At 36.7% G+C, this 6588-nt stretch overlaps 1 pseudogene; it reads left to right on the top strand.

The window, feature by feature from the left end:
- The first annotated feature begins 237 nt into the window (after positions 1-237).
- LOC120173896 lies at positions 238-2716 on the top strand (annotated as a pseudogene).
- The last annotated feature ends 3872 nt before the right edge of the window (positions 2717-6588 follow it).

Here is a 6588-nt window from a genome sequence, read left to right on the forward strand (position 1 = left end):
TTTTCACCGAACGCAACAGTTGTTGTGGTCCGTAGGTTTCATTTTATTTAAAATAATTGTTGGCATTCAAGCTTTTAATGCAGAGTATCCACAGGCAATATCTTGATTTCTATTATCGAATGAAGGTTTTGGGCTTACGACCCAATAAGTTCACTTACCCTTTTCTCCTGTGCTAATCTAATCTTTTAGAGCTGAGCCATTGGCAGTTAACTCATTCGTCGATATTTAAACTTGGTTTCTGGAAGCTGAAATCCGTGGACAAGCAATGGTGAAAGCAAAAGGCTCTTCAAGTCTGGTTTCCCGCCCAATCATCATTCCTTGGGAAACTCATTTCCAGCAATCTTTTACAGAGAAGTTGTTATCCCTGTTACAAAAATGCACTTCCACGAAGCTCTTACGACAAATCCACACCCAAATGCTCATCAATGCCATTCAAAAGCCCAACTTCCTTCTTTCCAAAGTCATTGACCTCAAGAACTTCACCTACGCTTCTCTTCTCTTCTCCCAAATCCCGCAACCCAACGATTACGCTTTCAATGTCATGATCCGTGGCCTTACCATCACATGGAAAAACTACTCTGCAACTCTTCATTTCTATTATCAAATGAAGTTTTTGGCCTTACGACCCAATAAGTTCACTTACCCTTTTCTGTTTATCTCCTGTGCTATTCTTTTAGAGCTGAGCCATGGGCAGTTAGCTCATTCGTCCATATTTAAACTTGGATTGGACATTGATCCTCATACTACTCACTCTTTGATAACAATGTACGCTAGATGCGGCGAATTGGGTGATGCTCGTAAGGTTTTCGATGAAATAACTGAAAGAGACTTGGTGTCATGGAACTCAATGATTTCGGGGTATTCTAAAATGGGGCACGCGCGAGATGCGGTCGGGTTATTTGTGAAGATGAGAGAGGACGGGTTTATAGCTGATGAGATGACATTAGTCAGCGTTTTGGGGGCTTGCGGGGACTTGGGGGATTTAAGTCTAGGGATGTGGGTGGAGGGGTTTGTTATGAAACAGAAGATGAAATTTAATTCATATATTGGGTCTGCTTTGATTGATATGCACGGCAAGTGTGGGGATTTGGCGTCGGCTAGGAGGATCTTTGATGCAATGCTGCAGAAAGATGCCGTCACCTGGAATGCCATGATCACCGGATAAGTAAATTTTATTCAGTGCAATTGGTTTGTCTCTAGTTTCTGTTAAGTGCCATAGCATAAGAAATTTTCATTTAAGTTGGCCTGATTAGCCTTAGATTTACCCTACGTTTGGATAAAAAATATTACCGGAAGAAAGGGAATGGTTAAAGAATGTAAATGAGAAATTTATTTACTGTTTGGATCCGTTATGTTGCTTGAGAAATCAACTTATCCAAGCCAAAGCCTTCTTTTATGTTAGATATAATGTGTACTAGAAACGGCTTCTTCTAGCAATAAATTCTTAAATAGTTCAAAATTTTATGATTTTTATATCAAATGATTATCTCTGTTGAACTTCTGAATAGAGGATGTGTTGTCAATACATTATAGGTATGCACAAAATGGACTGTCAAATGAAGCAATCAAGCTGTTTCATGTCATGAAGGATGCAGGAGTTAACCCAGACAAAATTACATTGGTCGGAGTTCTTTCAGCATGTGCCTTAATTGGGGCCATTGACTTGGGGAAATGGATTGATACATATGCGTCGCAAAGAGGCTTACAACACAATGTCTTTGTTTCTACTGCATTGGTTGATATGCATGCGAAGTGTGGGAGCTTGTATGATGCACAAAGAGTATTCGAAAACATGCCTATAAAAATGAGGTTTCATGGAATGCAATGATCTCTGCTTCTTCTTTCCATGGGTGATCTCAGGAGGCTTTATCACTATTTGAACGCATGTCAACAGAAGGTATGGATGCCCGCCCAAATGATATGACATTTGTGGGAGTACTTTCAGGATGTGTGCATGCTGGATTAGTTGATGAAGGCTGGCGGTATTTTAACTTGATGAGCTTTTCGTATGGGTTAACACCAAAAATTGAGCATTACTCTTGCATGGTTGATCTTTTGGCACGTGCTGGTCAACTGTATGAGGCTTGGGATTTCATTGAGAAGATGCCTGAAAAACCCGATGAAATTGTATTGGGAGCACTACTTGGTACCTGTCAAAAGTGCAAAAATCTCAATGTTAGTGAGAAGGTGATGCGATTTCTTCTGCAAATGGAGCCTTCAAACTCTGGAAACTATGTTCTCATCAAAGATATATGCAAACTCAAGAAGGTGGGATGAATCAGCAAAAATGAGGGTGTTGATGAGACACAGGGGTGTCAATAAGACTCCTGGTTGTAGCTGGATTGACATTGAAGGTCAACTTCATGAATTTCCTGCTGGGGATGACTTGCTATATCATTCAATTGAGATTCATCAAGTATTTGAGTTGTTAAATGTGGAGATGAAGAGGGAAGGTTACATTCCAAAGGTTGATTAATGGATAGAAGTAAAAGGGTTCAAAAACATGCTTTCCTCTTAATCTTCTCAAAGCTGATGAAACACGCTCACAGTCTCTGTGGCAGGTTTGTTAATTGGACAACATTTTCAAATATTTTTAACCTTCTGTGCTATATCGCTTATAAATTTTTCATGGAAGGGCCTATCAGCACGAATCCATTTGCTGCAAAGAAGTGAGCTTCTTCGCAATCACCTTGTCAACATGTATGTGCTTTTCAAAATATTTTAGCCACTTCTCACTTCTTGAAAATTACGTACTTGACGCTTTTATTTAATCTTCTGAGTTTAACTTTCAAACTGGTAAGGTCCTTTTTTTCTATGCCTATTTTAACACCTATTATCTGCTTGGTTTGATATGTTAGGATTCTTAGCATGTCTCTTTTAACACCTATATGTATATTTATCCTATTTCGACCTTTGAGGTTTTGGTTTCAACTAATCAACTAGTATTCTTTACGGGTTCTTGGGAACAAATTTCATAATAAATTATTGGAGATTATTGATCCAAGGTTGTGATTCTTCTGTATTTTTACTGAAATGTCTTACCGCCTGCTTGTTTTTGAGCTTTCTTACTAAACTTGTTTGTGACAATCTCCCAAGCAGCCAATTGCCAGAGGTTCTTGGTGGAACATGCTCTTGTACTAATGATGGCGGCTGTCGTAGATCTGACAAGGGACCCTGGAGTAACCCAGAAATGATGAAGGTATGATCCTTGAATCATCAACGAACATCTCCAATACACCCTATTCACTACCACACTCTCGTCCAAAAAAAATTAATGACAATCACACTTATCCATATATATTCTGACTGGTAAAACTTGTACTGATTTTTCAATTTCTACAACAAGTGTTGAAAAAGCTTTTTTTACTATGAATATTCTAGACAAGTCTATGCAATAAAATGGAGGATGAAATTTTCTAGAGTTGCATGTTTATCAAAATCGAAAGTGATATTACAAGGTGTTTTAGTACATCATCATTTATGGATATATTTCGAGAATTAAAGGAGTAATGTGTTTCATTGTAATTATATGATAGTATGAGGAATGTGTTTAGTTATAACTATATGATAGTTTGTCTTTGATCAAGGATATACGTAAGTCTTTATGTTAGGGAACTTTTAAAGTTTTAAGGAAATAAATTTATAAAGTTTTAGGGGCAAACATAGATTAATATAATATAAAAAAAATCTAAAATATATTATGTTTTTTATATAAAATTATATTATAATTTAAAATTTATAGGGGACAACTGTCCCATCCAGTCTTTAGGGGTGCACAAAAAATCCGAATATCCGATTTTACGAAAAAAATATCCGAAATCGGATTTGGGAAAAACCGGTTTTTTTTAACCGGATCGGATTTTTTTTAAACCGGTTATTTTAACCGGTTTGGAGAAAAAAACCTAGACCGGTTTTTTTACCGGATAAAAAATCGGTTTGAAAAAAACCGGTTAAAAAACGGGTTTTTATCCGAAAAAAAACCGGTCTGGGTTTAAAAAACTAGCCGTTAATATAGCCGTTGGGAGGTTTTTGTGACCGTTTTTGACCGTTCTTTTCTTTAAAAAATTACCATTTTACCACCCTAAACATGTATAAATAGGTTGGGGATGTATTTGGTTGATTACAAATTTCTCAAATCTTATTACACAACACTTAAACATCTCTCAAATCTTACTTTTGTAATTTTTTGTTCATCATGAGTAACACGGCTGAATCTTCCGTCGGGGGAAACCTTGAAGTCGTGAGAGTCGAACACCTCGAAACAAGACATTTGGGATCACTACGATTTATGTGAGATGTCAAATGGCTCGAGGATGGCGCGTTGTAAACTTGTCTAAAGTTTCTTGCATCGGAAGGAAACAACGTTGAAGAACCATTTGACAAATCATGCAAGGCACTTCTCAAGATCAGATCCTAGTCAATCGAATCTTACACCGCAAGGTGGTGTTTTGTTTACGACAACGAAAATTACGAGAAGCGTTTACAAAGTTCGTGATTACAAAGCATTGCCGTTCGACCACTTTGATGATGAAGATTTCACGAACAATTCAACAACTAATGCAACCACGTTATACTCAAGTAAGTCGTACTACCCTTAGAAGATGCTATAAAATTGGCGTACGGCGAGGGAAAAAATGATTTTAGGATTCCAAGAACACCGTTATGGTGTGTCGCTTACATGTGACGTTTGGAGTTCCCCTCATAATACCGGAAATTCTTTTTTAGCCGTTACACATTGGTTAGATCAAGATAATTGGCAAATGATGAAAAGAACAATCGCGTTGAATTATTCGGTGAGCCGCATACCGGTGCTAATTTATTTACACTTTTAAAAAGGGTAATTTGTCTTTATAAATTAGAAAATAAAGTTTTTCTATATCCTTTGATAATGCATCGAATAATACAACGCGGTTCCAAGATTGAAAATATTACTTTCACCGATTTTAGACGGTGCGTTTTTCATACCCGTTGCGTTGCACACATAATTAATTATCCGTGCAAGCCGGTTTGGAGGTTATTGAGCCGATTAGATTAGAATTTAAAACAATGATAAATCGGTTCTTTGTAACAACAACAAAAGACTAAATGATTATAAACGTTTTGTAAGTCCGTTAAAAAAGCTTTGGGTCCTAATTTGGATTGTCCAACTCGTTGGACTCAACTTGGATGATGATGCATACTGCCTTAAGGCAAAGGGAACATTGCAAACATTTCACGATCGGCTTTTCGAGGGGTCATGTCCCAAACATTTATTCGGATTCGAGTTGGGAAACTATAACCAAAATAACCGATTTGCTTGAGGTTTTTAAAAATGCAACAACTTTTTTATCCGGTGTTTATTACCCTACTAGCCCGTTGGTTCTTAATCAAATATTTTTGTTGGCTACCCGACTAAATGACTTTGAATTTGAAACCGAAGTTTTTCAAGAAATTGGCTTGCAATGAAGGAAAACTTTTAAAATATTTTAAGGAGATTCCCCCCATTTTACTTGTGCCGCCGCTTTAAACCCAACGTTAAATGGTGGGGTTGAAACACTAATTGACAAATTGCGTTTGCTTTTAATCTAACCGATGATGAACCCAACTTTGTCCAAAACCAAATAAATTATTTTAACAAATGTTTTCGAGACATGTTTGCAATTTATTTAACTAAATATGGATCAAGTAGTGTAATACACGATCAAATGAGAATGAATGCGGAATCATCTAGTAGACGTCCAAGTAACATAAATTTGAATCTTTTTAAAACTCTTGTAAATTCCCAATCCAAACGATCACGTACTACCACCCCAAGTAGCGAGTTGGGAAATTACATGTCATGCGATTTTCTATCAAAAATGACATTTGAAGAGTTGAAAGTTTGGATATTTTGGCTTGGTGGAAAGAAAAGGAAGTACAATTTCCGATTCTAGCCGCCATGGCCCGTGATTTACTAACCGTCCAAGCTTCTACGGTAGCTTCGGAATTCGCTTTTTTTGTTAGTGGCAGGGTTATATCGCAACGGAGATCAAGACTAAGTCCCGAGTCGGTGGAAATATGCATTTGTTTAAAGGATTATTTGGATGCGCTCGTAAGCAACATATCACCACCCTAGAAGATGTAAATACCGATTTGGAAGCAAACTTACACATTGAAGAAGTCGAACTTGGAATATCCCCTCCAAACGAAGAAGGCGAAGATATGAAGAAGAGATGACAATGTAGTTTATTTTATAACTTTATTTCAATTATCGTAAACTTTGTTTCAATTATCGAACTTGAAGTTTAAGTATTTGAATTTATCGAACTTGGAAGTTTTTAAGTATTTGAATTTATCAAACTTGGAAGTATTTAAGTATTTCAATTATGTTGAGTTAATTAAGTATTTCAATTAAGTTTGAATTTATCGAACTTGAGGTTTGATGCTTTCTCTTTGATTCTCTCTTGATTCTAGTTGCTTGATGTTTCTTGTCTTTGATCAATGGCTTCTAAGCTTGCTTAATACACCTTGAATCACTTCTGAACGTTAGTGATAATTAATGAAGAAATAGCTGTTTAAGTGTGAAAACATTTAATAAAAATGCTTGGAGCGTGGGGGAATCGGTACCCT

This window comes from Hibiscus syriacus, unplaced genomic scaffold, assembly GCF_006381635.1.
Source record: "Hibiscus syriacus cultivar Baekdansim isolate YM2019G1 unplaced genomic scaffold, ASM638163v2 tig00111990_pilon, whole genome shotgun sequence".
NCBI classification, from domain to species: Eukaryota; Viridiplantae; Streptophyta; class Magnoliopsida; order Malvales; family Malvaceae; genus Hibiscus; species Hibiscus syriacus.